Source organism: Myotis brandtii, unplaced genomic scaffold (assembly GCF_000412655.1).
Source record: "Myotis brandtii unplaced genomic scaffold, ASM41265v1 scaffold929, whole genome shotgun sequence".
Lineage (NCBI taxonomy): Eukaryota > Metazoa > Chordata > Mammalia > Chiroptera > Vespertilionidae > Myotis > Myotis brandtii.
This window is the reverse complement of record NW_005371832.1, coordinates 428750-446278: the sequence shown is the minus strand read 5'-3', so window position 1 is coordinate 446278 and position 17529 is coordinate 428750. Positions and strand designations below refer to the sequence as shown.

The 17529-nt window shown below is 46.4% G+C and overlaps 1 protein-coding gene across 1 annotated transcript in view; it reads right to left on the bottom strand.

The window, feature by feature from the left end:
• The window catches only part of TRERF1 (transcriptional regulating factor 1), a 212641-nt gene extending 195159 nt beyond the window's left edge, over positions 1–17482 (bottom strand). Inside the window, exons 1-2 of the mRNA XM_014532964.1 lie at positions 16968–17482; positions 16462–16547 (exon numbers count right to left, since the gene is read on the bottom strand). The gene's annotated coding sequence lies outside the window, so the exon portion shown is untranslated. The remainder of the gene's footprint in view (positions 1–16461; positions 16548–16967) is intronic.
• Positions 17483–17529: the final 47 nt, after the last annotated feature.

Here is a 17529-nt window from a genome sequence, read left to right as displayed (position 1 = left end):
TGCAGATTTCCCCTCAAGGCATCTGCTGACACCTAAGCCACGTGAGTGGGGGGCTAGACCCTGGCATCCAAGCAGAAAGAGGCTGTTAAAAGACTAAGAAATTAAGTAGAGATTTTGGTTTCAGTGGCAGAAAAGCAAACCTTGAAAATCCGGGCCTACCATATAGGAGGGACCCTCACAAACACCCACCCTACAAGTAAGGGCGAATCAGAAATAGAGCAGCCTTCACTGAATCAAGGTGTTGCACCAACCTGAGCCTCTACACTGTCCATGTAAAATGCCCAGCATCCAAAAAACAATGACCAAGTATCCAGCAAATAGGACCAAACCAAAAGAAAACCACAATCGTAAAAAACAATCCCCTTAACAAAATGGATAAATAACATGTGGTACATATGTACAATGGAATATTACTCAACCATAAAGAATAATGAAATCTTGCTATCTGTGACAACATGGATGGACCTAGAGGGTATTATGCTAAGTGAAACATGTCAGACAGAGAAAGACAAATGCCATATTACTTCACTTAGGAATCTAAAAAAAATAGGTAAATGAAAAAACAAAACAAATTCACAAATGCAGAGAACAAACTAATTGTTGCCAGATGGGAAGGGGTAGGGGGATGCCCAGAAACAATAAAGGAGATTATATACAAACTGCTAGTTATAAAATTAGTCATGGAGATGTAAAGTTTAACAAAGGAAATATAGTCAATAATACTGTAATAACTATGTATGGTGCCAGATTGGTACTAGACTTATCATGGTGATCACTTCGTAAGGTATATAAAAGTCTAATCACTATGTTATATACCTGAAACGAATATAATATTGTATGTCAACTATAATTTAAAATAAATTTTAAAAATATGAGGTTGTCTCCATTTTGTTTCCAAATGGTAGGAGGGAAAAACATCTTTTAAGGATCACTCACCCAAGAAGAAAAATGCTTGGGAAGGTTTTAGGTTGAGGAGAACTTTTGTAGGTCAGAGGATAATGGCAAATGTGGAGAAAAGATTGAAGACAGAGATCCTGGTGGAGAAATATCCCGAGGAAAGATTATGAGCACTAGATTGAGGGTTGCCAGTGGCCAGGAGGAGAGACATCTTCCTCAGAAACAGGAGACAAATGAACAGTCAAGGAGAAGATAGAAAGGAACTTTGACACCGAGACAAAGGATGCTGGGGAAATTCAGTATCTTATCAACAAATTAGATAGTGAGGTCACCTTCTGAGAAAGAATGGGTGGAACCGGAGGATGGGGGTTAATGGGGGGGATGAGGACACATTTGTAATTCCTTAACTAATAAAAATTAATTAATTAATTAATTAATTAAAAATTTTTAAAAAATGAGCTTTAGGGACATGTAGAATATCATGAAAGGGTCCAACATATGTATAGGAATTGAGAAGAGGAGAGACATAATGGGGCAAAAGCAGTATTTGAAGAGAACTGCCTAAGAATTTTCTAAAACTGACCCCCCTCCAAAAATAAAAATAAAAAACCAAACCATGAATTCTGAAAGCTCTCCAAACTCTAGGAAGAATACATACAAAGAGAACCACACTTACGCATATCATAGTAAAACTGCTAAAAACCAAGCTAACGAGAACAAATATGTTACTTTCAAAGGAACCACAATAAAACTAACAGATTACTTTTTAATAGAAATGAAGGAAGCCAGAAGACAATGGAATATCTTTAAAAGATAAATTTTTTAAAAAAAGACAAGCTAGAATTCTATATCCAGTGAAAATATTCTCCAAATATGAAGGTGTTCAAACAAAAACTGAGAGAACTGTGACACCAGCAAACACACTCCACCACAGACACACACACACACACACACCCACACACACAGGCACAGACACACACCCACACACACACAACTAAACAGAGTTCTTTAGACAGAAGGTAACTAATCTGAGAGAAGAACTGAGCATGGTTATACAAGAAGAAAGAAAGAACACACAAAAAAGAGTAAATATGTGGATTAATCTAAGTTATTGACTTTTTAAAATAATGTCTTGTGGAATTTAATATGCAGGGTGGGGCGAAAGTAGTTGTATAGCTGTTCATATGGAAAATAATATAATCTATAATAATAAAAGCATAATATGCTAATTAGACCGGATGTCCTTCCAGACAACCTTCCGGATGAAGCTGGGGCTGCGAGGGAAGCCCAGGTCCCGGGTGCCAGAGGGAAGCTGGTGCTGGCAGCCAGGGGAAGGAAGGCCTACTCTTGCATGAATGTCATGCATTGGGCCTCTAGCAAGTAATAAATAATAATACAAGAATAAACTGTTTCACATACTCACAACTATAAACCTACTTTCCTCCCTTCCTCTCTCTCTAAAAGAGAAATCAATAAAAACATATTTTTTTAAAAAAATCACAGAACCTCAAAAGGCATTAAGGACATAAAAGGAGTCTAAGTGTTATGAGAAGCTTGTATTGTCCAGGAAATGGTTAAAGTATTAATTTAGGGTAGGCTCTAAAAATCAAAATATAAAATCACGCACAGCAAGCATCCAACTATGTAAAGACATGTTTGTTTGTTTTTAAATACTAGAAAGAAACAACTTTTTAAAGCAGAAGTTCTATCAAGATGATGAAATGATGACTGGTTTTCATTTTCTTTATACTCCTTGGCATTCTCAGAGCAACTTTTTTCCTCAATATTTGGTTTCATATAAGATGATTACGGTATTTTCTTGAGGGAGGTGAAAGTGGCCTTCATTTTCTTACAAAGGTTCAAAAAGAACAAATTCCTAGAAAACTGGACAGAGACCCTGCAATTCTGCAGCCAGTTATTGGCAGCATTTGTATGAGCGAAGAATGCTTTGGTCTGCCAACACAGACAGGCCAGGTACCAGACACATCCTGCGCCCCAGGCAGGCACTGGCCGCTCACTCACAGTGTTTGGTGTGAGAGCACGCCTCAAGTTGTCTCTCCATAAACATGAGGAAATCCTAACTCAGCAGAAAGAATCACTTCTGGTAATAATTCAGGTCATCTGCACAGTCTTTCCACAACAAAAATACAAAGATCTTGCTAAATTAACAAGTAATAGTCATCATGCAAGAGACATCTGCACTCCACCTTGCAGCAAGAAGAAATGAAGCCCAGAGAAGCGATGCGTCTTGTTTAGAAGGTAATCCATGCGACACAAGAATTACCATTGTTGCGAAACAATGATGAAGTGAGGTGAGTACTCTCTCTCATATGCTAGTAGTGCGAACACAAATCAATTTTTAAAGTTTGTGAGGAACAATTAGGAAATGTTATCGAGAACCTTAAAAATGCCCATTTCCTAACACAGCAATTCCCCTTTCCAGAAATTTATCTTAAGAAAATAATCTGAGCCCTAGCTGGTTTGACTCAGTGGATAGAGCGTCAGCCTGCGGACTGAAGGGTCCCAGGTTTGATTCCGGTCAAGGGCACATGCCCAGGTTGCATGCTCGATTCTCCAATAGACAACGTGCAGGAGGCAGCTGATCAATGATTCTCTCATCACTGATGTTTCTATCTCTCTCTCCCTCTCCCTTCCTCTCTGAAATCAATAAAAATATATTTTTTTAAAAAAAAAGAAAAGAATTTGAGATGTGATCAAAGATTTATGTACCTGGATATTCATCAAAGCATCCTATATAATAAAGAGCTAATATGCTAATTAGACTGAATAGCAGAACGACCGTCCGGACGAAGCCGGGGCTGCGAGGGCTGAGCCCCTCGTACAAATTTTGTGCATCGGGCCTCTAGTTATTTATACTAGTCAAAAATTATAAATAAGCTAAATTTCTAATAACAGAGACTAGTTAATAAATAATAAATAAATATTTAGTAACCATAGAACCCACCTGAGAGGGTGCTAAACAACCATTTAAGAAAAATAGTTTCTAAGGAACATTTACTTAATGAGCAATATATTAAAACACATTCAAAATACCCCTCATGCTATTTTAAAGCATAGTATCATCGCAAGTGTTTATTGAGAACTTCCTATCTGCCAGGCGCACCCCAAATGTTTTACATGCATCATCTCATTTCATCTCACCCAGCCCTACAGGTCAGTGTCATCCCTTCCAGAGAGCGGAGGCTCCTGGATTCAAACCCAGGCAGTCTGACCCCAGATGATGCCGCCTAGAGAAAAACTCTGGGAGGCAATGATTAAAATGCTAATAGGAAGGCATTAAAGACTATTTTTATTTTCTTCCTGGCACCTGTCAATATTTTCCAAATCTTCTATAATTACCGTGTACTATTTGCAGTCTCCCTCCCCAAAAGGAAGCTTTACGAACTACTTTCACTTACCATTTACACAATTTCGGTGAACACCAAGTCTTAGCTCTAATGAAGCTTTGAATAGCGTCTCCTCCGAGCCTTAAAAGCAGGAGACCGTTGTGCAAATCTGAGCCATGACATTCTGACCAGGGTAAGGGGATGGGCCACGAGTCTGCTCAGCAGGCTGTGGAGTCCATGACTTCCATCCCACAGGCACGTGTCACCATCTGGTTTACACAGCACTGATTTTTTACGTATATTCTGCCATTAATCTTCCCAACGACCTATCCAAGTAGATGTGACCATTTCAGGAAACTGAGGTTTAGGGAGCTGAAGTGACTTGCCCAAGGTCATGCAGGGCACCCCAGCACTTTTCTAACTCATTTCTTGACCTACAAGCTCAGTGGCTCCAGCCTGTCCTCCACACCTCTCGAGTAATCTTTCTAATACATAAAGCAGGCTTGACCCCATCCCCGCCTCACAGCCCTCCTCACTAAAACCCTCCGTGACTCCTACTGCCTACAGGGTCAAGACCAAGCTCCATAACATGGCACCAGGTCCTCCCTGCCCAGTCCCTGCCTACCTCTCCAGCCCCATCACCTGCACCTGTCACTGCGAGTGTCCCACGTGCCAGACCCCAGCGGGGTCCTGGGGACACAATGATAAACAGGACGTGGCACAAGGATGAACAAGACCTGGCTTACGCCCTGAAGAAGCCAGAAGTCCTGTGGGGGAGGCAGGCACAGAGAGGGATTGTTGCGATGCAGATGGACAGTGGGGGAGAGGCCTAAGCTGGGGTGCTTAGGGCAGGCCCCTGGAGGAAGCGGGAATGAGCCAGATGAGGGGCAAAGGAGGAGACATTCCCTGCAGAAGAAACCTAGCAGCAAAGTGTTAGCTCACAGAACTTTCTGCACTAATGCAAATGCTGTGGGGGAGGCAGGCACAGAGAGGGATTGTTGCGATGCAGATGGACAGTGGGGGAGAGGCCTAAGCTGGGGTGCTTAGGGCAGGCCCCTGGAGGAAGCGGGAATGAGCCAGATGAGGGGCAAAGGAGGAGACATTCCCTGCAGAAGAAACCTAGCAGCAAAGTGTTAGCTCACAGAACTTTCTACACCAATGCAAACGTTCTAGATGCTTTCCAACATGGCAGCCACTCGCCACGTGTGGCTACTGAGCACTTGACAAGTGGCTAGTTCAACTGAGGAGCTGAACCGTTCGTTTTACTTAATTTGTAATTAATTTCTATGCAAATAGCCATGCATGGCTCACAGCTACCATGTTGGACAGCACGGTTCTAGAGCATTAAACTGAAGCTGATAGAAATGAAGTTAAGTAAGTAAGTTTTGAAGTAACGTTTCGGTCAGGCCAGGTTGCATGTTGCTTCTTATACTCACCATGCTGTTCCCTCCCCCTTGCCTCCCCGGCAAGCCCCCACTGAACCCACACAAGGCCACCCCGTCCCACCTCTCTCTGAAGGCTTCCCTGCCGCACCGTCTCTCGCACATTCTGTTCTACATGCTGCCTTTTCCTAGGCAGGCATCACCGTGAATCATATGTACATGTCCTCATAACCATCTCCACTAGGCTCTGAGCTCTGTCCCTTCCTTGTCCTGGTATTTCCAGCCACTGGTACCCTCTTGGCACAGGGGAGGCACTCAATGATAAAGGCTTGATGCTCAAGTGGCCTGGCAGGGGCGGGGGCGGGGTATTCACCTCTTCTAATGAAGATGTGAGTCCCTAACCTCCACCTTCCTTAGAATTACCGCTCGGATGAGTCCTCACGAACACCCTGCCCACCCTCCCATCACGGTCCACACCTGGCCTTGCAGTGGCTCTATTTTGCCCAGGTTTCCGAACCTAGAGATCTGAACAGGGGAAGTGACTAGCCAGCTTCTAAAGGCAGCAAAACGAATGATCAGGAGGCAGTCCTTGGAGTTAGTCCTGGTTCTGGGGACCAGCTCCGCCACTCGGCACCTGCGTGTTCTTAAGCTGGGTGCTGGAATGCTCTGAGCCCGTCTCCTCGAGGGAAAAGCGGGCATCACCTCGGCCTCTTACAGTTGTTGGGAGGCCGAATGACTACACATCTGCACAGCGCCAGGCACACCGTAAGCTCTCCTTAAACAGTAGCAAGCGATTTGGAACCCCCATATGCAAATTCCGGAGCCCCTAAATAGCTGATCCTTGGTGCTCGCTGGGATGGACATAATCCAATCTCTGACTCATCACGTGTTGCCAAAATTCTTCTCGAGTTCCCAAGAGGAAATTTATTTTATTTCCCTCTAACTTTAAAAACGAAACCGTCCTTACAGCATTTTGGGGTGGCAGGGATGAGGAAGGAGACCATGAAATCCAACAAGCAGCTTTGAAAAGGTTACAAACTGATGGGAGAAAGAAAGGAGAAGGCAGCTGGAGGGGGTGAGCAGGGGGGGGGGGGGTGTGGAGACAATCCCCTGAGTTTCTGCTATTATTGAATACCCCAACTCTCAAAGCAGCCAGGCAGCCTCCTCCTCCACGTGGGCTAAGCTCTGCTAATGAGAAAGCGCGCTCTGCCTACATTACCACAATAATGATTTCCCCCTTGCATTTTTACATGCCCGCCGCTTTATCATAGCAGAAGTAGACATATATTTTCAATAAATCCCTTCTCCCCTACCTCCTCCCCAACTCGAGCTCGCCCAGTAAAAGCTGTTCTCTCTCTGCACCCTCCCCCAACGCAATCCCAACCCTGGAGCACAATGAGTTCCACTAATCAAAACAGAAAGAAAAAGAAAAATGGAAAAATCGCAGCTGCTGAAAAACAGCATTCGCTACAAGTCAAAGCCCTCCACATTTTTCCCTGCGTGCAGCATTTACTTCTTCAAGGACACGGCGCCCCTCCCCTATCAGAAATCTTATGCAGAGTTGCTCAGAGGGGAGGGAGGGAGGGAGGAGGGGCGGGAAGAAATCTAATATTCACTCTCTTTCCTATTTTGACTAAGCCAGCACAGACAGAAATATAGATAAGGCCTTGAATAACTGATTTAACAAAATGTCACTTATTAAAAGGGATGGGGGATGGGGCCGCATTTGCATTTCAGAGCTCAGTTAAACCACCCCAGCTAGAGGCTGTGAGGCCACGAAAGCAAGAGGGAGGAAACGTTTCTCTAGTCTGATCTCCTTCAGCGGCTGCAAGAACTGACTGACCCTGGTGGCAGAGAGGCCTGGGTTTCTCCTCCAACAACAGCCAGTGGAGAGAGAAACCGAAGGCAAAACAACAACAGAAAGCTGATTCTTAAATAAAGTGAGCGTTTATACTGCAGTCACTAGTGCCAGGTTCTGTGCTGGGTGCTGGGTGCTGGGGGCGTAAGAATGAATGACCCAGTTCTGCCCTCCCCAGGGCAGTCTAGAAGGGGTGGAAGACACGCCCAGTGATAAGTATGCCAACAGCACCCAGGGCTGCAGAGCCCAAGAACTCCCCCTCCAGCCCACCCCCAAAGCCCTAACCCACAAGCAGGCACACAGGGCCCTCAAGAAGGACTTCAGGAATGAGTGTCCGCACAGTGAAGTTGTTTGACTTTCATGCTGGTTTCTGAAGAAGCTCAGACTCTTCAAAAGGAAAGACACCCCTAAATGTCCTACCTCCTGTGGCTCCCCAGGAAAACCCCTTGGCTCATATGTGTTCACCCAACTCAAAAAGAAGCCCTAGCTGGTTTGGCTCAGTGGATAGAGCGTCAGCCTGTGGACTGAAGGGTCCCAGGTTCGATTCCGGTCAAGGGCACATGCCCAGGGTTGCCAGCTCGATCCCCAGTAGGGGGCGTGCAGAAAGGCAGCCGATCAATGATTCCCTTTCATCATTGATGTTTCTATCTCTCTCTCCCCTCTCTCTTCCTCTCTGAAATCAATAAAAATATATTTTAAAAAAAAAGAAAGAAAAGAAAAGTGAACAAGTCCAAATGCTTAACAATCAGCCTCAATTACTGGCATCCTTTGGCTGAATTCTAAGGGAGCTTAGTATCTCCCACTGTGATGACAACAGAGGGAACTCAAAGGACACGCCTATTAAAACTCCCTGGGCATCAAATCCATCTTTTTTTTTTTTTTTTTCCTTTTAGAAATCGTGCAAAGAAGTTAGGTTGGAGGCAACTTCCCAAAGGTGAAGAGAAGCCCCCGGAGCAGCCTTTGTTATGACAAAGACCCCTGAGACCCTCAGGAAACTTTCCAAGGCAGCACACTGCCCATGGCCCAGTATGTCCAAAGCCAGGGCCTGGAGACCGAAGGCCACATTATCTAAAAACGACCACGGACTGTCCTGGTTCCTCCACGGAGGGGCCCCACAGAAGGGACTGGGCTGAGCGTAGGAGGCTGATGGAGAATAGCCATGCGATTTGTTAAAGTCAAGTTTTGGCTTTAATTATGAGGCAGGCTTAAAGCTGTGTGCTCCAGAATGAACCAGACAATTCAAGTTTTTAAAAATGTAATGCCCCAAACACGCTGAAATCATCTATTTCCAACTAAGGTCACTAGACTTAGAAGCCTGAAATTCCCAGATGCACGTTTTGGTTTCCATAATCTCTTACATATATTCTATCCCATTCTTACTTAATACTGTGTAGCAATATCTATTTGAGAGCGCAATGAAATTTGGAGACCATTTAAATTCTGGGCATTAAACCCGGGCTTTGAAAGCTGGCCGGTCATAGGACTCCAGGTTCATCGCTTATTTATATTTTTTCAATTCTACTTCTTGAGCCTCACTCTCCTTGGCTGTAAAATGGGAATAATATCTACCTCCTATCGCCCTGGCTGATTTAGCTCAGTGGATGGAGCGTCGGCCTGCAGACTGAAGGGTCCCAGGTTCGATTCCGGTCAAGGGCATGTACCTTGGTTGCGGGCACATCCCCAGTAGGGGGTGTGCGGGAGGCAGCTGATCGATGTCTCTCTCTCATCGATGTTTCTAACTCTCTATCCCTCTCCCTTCCTCTCTGTAAAAAAATCAATAAAATTTAGAAAAAAAAAAATATCTACCTCCTATGGTTGTCGCAAGACACCTTTTGAAAGCTGGCCGGTCATAGGACTCCAGGTTCATCGCTTATTTATATTTTTTCAATTCTACTTCTTGAGCCTCACTCTCCTCGGCTGTAAAATGGGAATAATATCTACCTCCTACGGTTGTCGCAAGACAGATAAAATAGGACAAGTCAAAGAGGCTTTGGACCTAGGTAAACACTAGTTATTTCAATGGCGGCATCCATTTCCTCCCTCTCTGATTTTTTGCTGTTTGTTTTCCCCTCTCTGTGAAACCAGACTGATATTGGTTCCACTGAGCTCTCAAAAATGACAACTTGTATTTATTACACAAATAAATCCAGAAGGTCCTGTTACCCACAGGTGTGCAAAAGCTGCCTCCCCGCCGAATCCAGGTGAGGGGCACGAGGGAGTTCATTGTACTACTGTCTGCTTTTGAATACGTTTAAAGATTTTTCATGATAAAAATTAATGTAGAAAGAAAGAAGGAGAGCCTCACCCTACTGAGCAGATGCCAGGGTCTGATTAGGGAAAATATGGGCTATTTTTTGTTTTTGTTATTGTTGTTAATCCTCCCCCGAGTATATTTTTCCATTGATTTTTTTTTTTTAGAGAGAGTGGAAGAGATAGAGAGAAACATCGATGTGAGAGAAACACATCAATTGGTTGCCTCCTGCACGTGCCCCGACCAGGGCCCAGGCCGGGGAGGAGCCTGCAACAGAGGTCCATGCCCTTGACCAGAATCAAACCTGGGACCCTTTGACGCTCTATCCACTGAGCCAAACTGGCTAGGGCATGGGCTATTTTTTAAAACTGGAAATGACTCCCCAGCATACACAGTAAGACTAGAGGCTAAAGGACTGTTTTGTAGGTAGAGTCAGTATACACAACAGTTTTCATTTGCAAAAAAACAAACGCTGAGCCAAAGGAAGACTGCTCACAGCAGGGGACCACAGTCAGGTTTCTTGGGTGGGTTCAAGGTTCCCCTGCACCCAGTTCACAAACCAAGTAAGTCTGGCCCTTTGGGTGGACAGGTCTCAGGTTCTAAATATGGAATCAGAGTTTGAACCTCTACTGACTGACCTTTCCCAGCCGGCACTCTGATGCCTGCCTTCCAGCAGCGAGGTCAGTTTCGCCAAAGGGATCACAGAGGCCTTGAAAACCCCAAATAGAAAGTAGCTTCGAGGGGGAAACATAAATGGGAGTGAACACGGTGAACAGCTTTTAGTAGACGCTTTGGGAAGTTCAGGGACGGGCTTCATTGGTTGTCAGGTTTTTGTATCTGAGAAGAAGATCTGGCTGAAGTTCAATTCACCTCGCTGCTGCCTGCTACAGTTTACATAGCACTTTCCGTACATTATCTGATTCCATCCTCACAAGTCTGAGAAGGGAGGCGACAGATGGTATCACCCTCATCACCCTCCTTCTGCAGATGTGGAGACAGGCTCAGAGGCCCACTTGTCCAGAGCAAAGATGGAGCTGGACCGCACCCCGTGTTTTCTGACTCTCTCTCCCCCCCCCCCCCCACACCACCTCCCATGCAGACCCCATGCTTGGCACAGGGGCGGGCAGTCGATGGCATATTTTTTGTGAAAGGCAGCCTGAAGGAGAGGCAGATCTCTGCCCTTTTTTTCTGGAGCTTCTTGTTCAAAACATACGACACAGTGCCCACCAACTTTAGAACAGGGCTGAACATCGCGGAGGTCTTTTTCCAATCGTAGTTTTCAAATAAATCTAAGGTGAGGCCCGAATTACTTTAACTGAAGACTCTTTTCCAAGCGAAAGCGTCTGCTCTTTCCTCTGTGCTGCTCAGTAATGCAGTCAAATGCTCAAAAAAAAAAAAAAATGCAGCACAATTTTCTGATGCAGTCTTAACCCTTGCAGGCTCCGGTAGGACTCAAGTCCTGAGCCCAAAGCCCTTCCCAGGGCGGGTGCGGCCTCAGCCCGGAGAGGCAGAGCACCTCAGGGCCCCAGCGCAGCTCCCTCACCTTCCCGCACCTGCACCTGCTCTCTGGCCACACGGAGGAAGTGTCCCTCCTCCGAGAAAAGCCCATCTTCCCCCACAGGCCTCGAGGGGTTTTGCTCAGGTGACCCAACCCATTGCTCTTGACCAACCATCTCCTCTCCACTGTTTCGCATCAGCACACAAATATACCACCAGGACCTCAAAAAACCCCGTCCCTCTACCCCATGTCCTTCCAACTCCCACTCCATTCCTCTGGCCCCCTTTCTGGGTCAAGCTGTGCCCAAAAGTTGTCTCCACAGGCCACTCCCAGTTCCTCGCCTCCCACTCCCCGGCCAACCTCTCCAACCTTGCTTCTGCCCAACCTATCGCTCCACTGAAACTGTTGGCAAAGTTGCCAATGACTTCCATTTTGCCAAATCCATTGGTGACTTTTCCGGCCTTATCTCACGGCACACTCGTATGCATCGCCTTTTCCCTCCAGGCTCCTTAGGACGTGTCCGCCAGTCTCCTGGATTAAAATACCACCCCCTGGCTGACGATTCCCACATTTTCATCTCTTGCCTGGCCAGTCCTCTGACACTGGATGCTCGTATCAGACCGCTTGCTTAACATCTCATTGAGTCCAACAGGCATCTCAGATTCCAGGGAGCCCAAACAGAAACGGCGTGATTCTGCTCCCCTCCCTCTCCCTCTTCCCCATCTCAGCAAATAGCACCACCCAACTACCCAACTGCTCAAGTCAGAAACCTGTTATCCTAGATTCCTCCTCCCCAACCCCCACCAAGTCCATCCCCAAGCCCTGCCCATTCTACCTTCAATGTGCGTCTGGCACCCGCCTGCTCCCCTCCATTCACCTTCTGTCACCTCCCCCCTGCCCTGCTCCAACTGCCACAGCACTGTGCTCCCCAATTCCACACCCACCCCTCTCCACCAATGCATTGGGTAGGGGGTGTCCCTTCTCACTGTAATGGCTTCCCACTGCACTTCGGATGAAACCCAAACCTTTCAAGGCCCCCAGAGCCCTGCCTGGTCAGTCGTCTCTTGTGCCCTCTCTCCCTCCCGTTATCCACCCGCGCTTCTCTTCAATGGCCAAAGCCAAAGGCCTTCCACCCAGGCTGTGTGGTACCCTCTGCTTCTCCCACCCCAGTCCCCAGAGAGGCTCTCCTAGGCTGCTCTAGCTGAGTAAGTCCAGGTCACCGTTCCCTGGGGTTTCATCAGAGCATTTATCACATTTTGCAATATCTATTCCTTTACATGTCAACCTCCCCTCTGGACTGTAAACGAGGGAGAGGGGTGGGGGATGGGTAGAGGGAGATGATTATGTTGTTCTGAATTATCAACATATTCCCAGCGTCTAAACTTAGGGCCGAGCACAGAATGGGTGCTCAATGAGTAACTGCCGAATGTACAAATGAATAAACCAGTCAGCCATGGCATGAAAATAACTGTTACCGTCTATGAGCCTAGACTTATCGCTGCCATTTAGGCACACGGGTTCTTTTCCCCCCTTCCTCTCTATCAAAACACAAAACAAAAACGTTTTAATATTGCTAAACCAAAAGCCCAATAGCTCAGCATACCCCACCCATTCTCAGCTTGTCTTCCATGAGGAAAAAGCAAAAAGCATCCATTTCCTCAGTAAACCCCAATTAACCAGTAGGCCCTACAAGCAGCTGCCCAGAGAACTTGAAAATCCTTATAAAATACCACAGGGCCTTTTTGTTGTGTATTTTATTTAACCCAGAAAAAATAAAAACAGATTAAGAGAGCCATGGAATCAAACTCATGTTCTCAAGCCTGTATTATTCCTTAAAATGCCACAGTAGCCTCGCTGAAAAGCAGGCCAAGAACAGATCCAGCTGCTCTTGTCTCCCTCTTCCCCACAAAAGAAAGCAACTGTGTAATATCCTCTTTATTTTATTGGTTCCCCTTAAACATGCAAATTCAGAAATATTACTAATCCACAAGATCCTAGCTGATCCTAACCCTCTCTCCTCCCTAAATCACAGTTTCATGAGGTCAGAAATAAAATGAGCTGAATTCAACTGCTTTTAGAGCAGAACAATCAGCACAAATTTGTACTGCCTGGGGTCTGAGTCACTTGTCTGGATCCTTACTATACATGTGAATGTTCAAAGACAATAAAAACATCAAGAGCTTTCCCCCCAAAAAATGCCCACAGTGAAATATGAGATATCCCAGAAGCGACATTAATACAATATCACTACCATGAACCCTATGGCAAATATACCACCAAATTCCAATTACCCGAGTGTGAATTTTCCACAGACAGTGGGTAAAGCCACAACTAGGCTTTCTGGTCTGCTCAATTAACCTTAGATTTGACCAAGCATAATTAGACAGGTGAGCCAGCTGGTTGCAGGGGAAACTTCCAAGATGAACTGAAATTATTTTTGGTGCCACTCTCTATTAACACATATAATTGGGTATCAACCATGCCCCTTTTTTTCCCAAGACGGTCGGTGGCAGGCTTTCCTAAGTTTTTCCTTGCGTTGATGGTCAAGATAACCAGGCCACTCAAGAGTCTTTTTTGGAATGCCAAGGTACAACTCCACTCTCTCCATGAGAAGACAAAAACGGAAGTTAATCAACTCAGCACAAGTCCATGAAGCAATTTGGCCGTTGGCCCAGGAAGACACTGTCAAGACCTCCAGAGACTTCTCTGGAGAGCTCTCTCCACAAGACCAAATGACAGAACTTCAGACACAGATGTAACTCATGGATCAAACTGTGCGCTCCTAATTAAAAAAAAAAATCTGAAGTCCAGAAATGCTAGACACTGGACATTTCCCCCCTGCTGTGAGCATCAAACCACCTTAAAAGTTCTTGGTCACTTTTCAAATACTGTAAACTCGAGGCAACCACTGAATGCAAAACAACGTCAATACTTTCTGATTAATCAACTTTATGGAGAATCCTTATACTTTTCCCAAGCAAACAATGCTTTTGATTATTACGTCCAACCCAACCATCAAAGGATAGGAAAAAGAATATGATACATAAGCTTTGCTTTTGTGATCACACACTTTATTATATAAGCAGCAGTCCCCTCCCTTATCATTAATGCTCCTACCTCAACAAAAACCACAGGCCCAAGCGGGTTAAAGGAAGCCAAACGGAGTACTTTCCACACAGTTCATAGAACAACTGTTTTCACAGCAAGCTCACATAAATGCTATGTGATATTAACACACGCCTGCTATGTGGAAGCCTGCTTCCCAAGCTGTGAAAAGACTCGTGTTTACTATGGAACCTGCAAAATTAATCTTCTCAATGCCCATAAAGCAGACGGAAGCGCTCTTTTTTTGAGATGTCAAGCTGGCTTCTCAACAAATCTTTGGCAAAAACGGACATGCCTAAAAGGGCGGGGCCCAAAGAGCTGTGTCACTCCCTGTATCAATGCCTATAAATCAAATCCTGACAATCACCACGATATTTTTAAAAGAATGAATTATGATTCATGGGCCTTCAAACCTTTATTACCACAAGAACATTCCCAGCAGAAGAGAAAAAAAAGCTACTGTGACTTGATTAATGGCCAAAGCAAGACAATAAAATAAATCTCATAACTATAAGAATAAAAAAAAAAAAAAACCTGAATGACTGCTCTTGGCTTCGAGGGTAGCCATGTCAATAATTCCACTATCCTGGGATAAACACACATAAAGATTGTGTTTACCTTCCCAGCAATAGACACCGCCAGACGCAGACTTTCAGCAGGGGAAAATTAATAGCTTTAACGAATGCCTAGTTAGGAACATTTGATAAATGGCAATATTTATTTCCCAACTAACTCAGCTCTCAAGCTGCCAAATAACCAATTCTCAATCTGGAAATCTGATAACAGGAAGGAAAGAAAGCACTGTCCATCCGTAACACGTAGAGAAATATTTTTAAACCCATTATTTCCCCTGCTAGAATTGAGCCCGGCTACAGAACTGCAGAAAGCTTAACCAACTTTAGTTAACCACTCTGCCTAGTGTTTACTCCCTGACCCTACTAAGCATGTCTGGGTTTGAACCTCTGGTGCTAAAATTATCCTGGCAAAGTTAAAACTCCCAGCATAATCCAGGTACCTGACAGCCAAGACCTACAACCACCCATCTGCAGAAACCAGCAGGCTGAGTACCAGGAAAACAGGCAGGGAGGAGCAAAGACGGCTGGTTAACTGGTAAACCGCTGAGTACTATTGCTTGTTATCCTTCCAGTGGGCACCAAACCCCATGGTCGGTCGCCAGACTGCTTTCTTGAAACGGTTAATGATGCCGAAGGTTGGTACCAACTGGGACAACCGAAAACTCCTTTCTTAACGCTCTGCTCCAAGGCCTGCTAAAAAGCGCACCCACCCGGCCCGGGAGGCATTTTTTTTAAAGAACTCCTTATAGCCATCCCTGGATCCCTCATTCCTAAGCATCACTTCCATGCACTTCCCAAGACAGCCCAGGCCACGCTGTTAGCAACCGGCTTCAACACGTACTTTCACTTGCCAGAGCCGCCGGGTCTGGGAAGTTTCCACAAAGCTGGCTCTCGCAGGCCAGCCCAAGACCCACGGAGGAACCAGAATGTCATTTTCTTTTCACGTAAGGATGGCAGGCGCACATGCCCCAGCCCAGGGCTGACCGGAGGCCACGGGCCAGGTGCTCTCGGCCTCCGTCAGTGAACGGGTGGTTTTCTAATATCTATTTATTTAGATCACCAGCAACAACTCCCAAACTGAAGTTAAGACTGGAGGGGCAGGTTTACCCCCCACACATTTCCCTCGCCTGGGTGGCCACTTTTAACTTCTGGTGGGTACTCGGGCCCCCAAAGAGCCCACAGGCGCATATATATACATATATGCATCATGTCCAAAGCCCCAAAAGGCACATCCCTAGGGTCCTGCAGTTTCTTGGCTGGAAGAATGAAGGCTTTATAGCATCACACCCTTCAAGTGCAAGCCCCACCACCACCCTTTAAGCCCGATCTGCCAATTTTAGCGCCCCTCGCACCCCTCCCCCTTTGCTGGGATGCCGTGCAGCACCGAGAGGAAAGAGGGAAGAAGGGAAGCAGAGAGAAGGCCCGGTTAACATACTGAAAGTAAAGAAGTGGGGGGGAGACTTTTCCTTCCCCTCCCCCATCTCCTCACTGAGCATCCCCCCCAACTAATTTTTTTAAAAAATGAAACTTAATAAGCTTCTTGCCTACCTTGGCTGTTTCTGCAACAAGTGCATGGGCAATCCGACAAGAAGACCAGTCTCCGCTTGGGGGGGTGAGATGGGGGAGAAGCAGAGCTGATGGAGTAATTTCAATATTAATTTATGTCAGAGCCGCCTTCTCGAAGCGCTACTCACTTACAGTACTGCCCTCAGCCAGTAAACAAATATCGCTCCGCCAGGAAACATACTCCCCAGATGCAAGCCCCTCTCCCCAGCAGGGAACCCGGCCCTGCATCCCCCACCCCCACCCACCAGCGTGCTCCCCAACCCCGGTAGGAAGCTCAGCGTTACCAAAGCACCAACCCACCACCTCCGCCACCACCCGAGCAAGAAACTTACTCGGTCCGTCTATGCCTCCACCCTCCCTTCAGGAAATCTACTCTCCATATGCATTCAGCCTCCCCGCAGGAAATCTGCTCCCCCCCTCCCCCCTTCTATATACATGCACCCCTCCCTCTCCTCCTCCCCACTCGCCCTCCCCGGCCAGAAACTTACTGGCGAGCAAGCGTGCAGGCTCTCCTGATCCTGGAAACTTACTCCCAGAGATAGCGCCCGCCAACCCCCTTCCCGGCCCTGCTCCCCTTCCTGCCCTCCGCCGCAAGCAACTCCAAACTCTCCGCATCCAGCCACTCTCCCTCCCCTGTGGAAATTTGCAGCGCGGGGCCGCGCGCGTGCATCCACCCTCCCCTTCAGGAAACTTACTCCCCGTCTGCATGCACCGCCTCTCAGCCATCGCTTAGGGAAGGGGGTGTGCTAAGAAGACAGAAATACATATGTATCTCTCGCCCCTCCCCCGGCCGCAGCCCACTCGGGGCCGAGCCGCGGTAACCTGGCCTTACCTTTTGCATTGCTCCCCATCCTCGCCCCTCCCTTAACCCTTCTTATCTGCTCCCCGGCGCCCCCCTTTTTTCACCCTTTACCCACCCCTAGCAACCGTTCCCAAGCTCCTCTCGGTCTTTTTTTTTTTTTTTTAATCCAGGATGCAAATTCCTCCCCTGTCAGCAAATCGACTGTCAAATTATTTTCTTGCAAAAGGAGAAAGGCGGGGTGGTGGTGG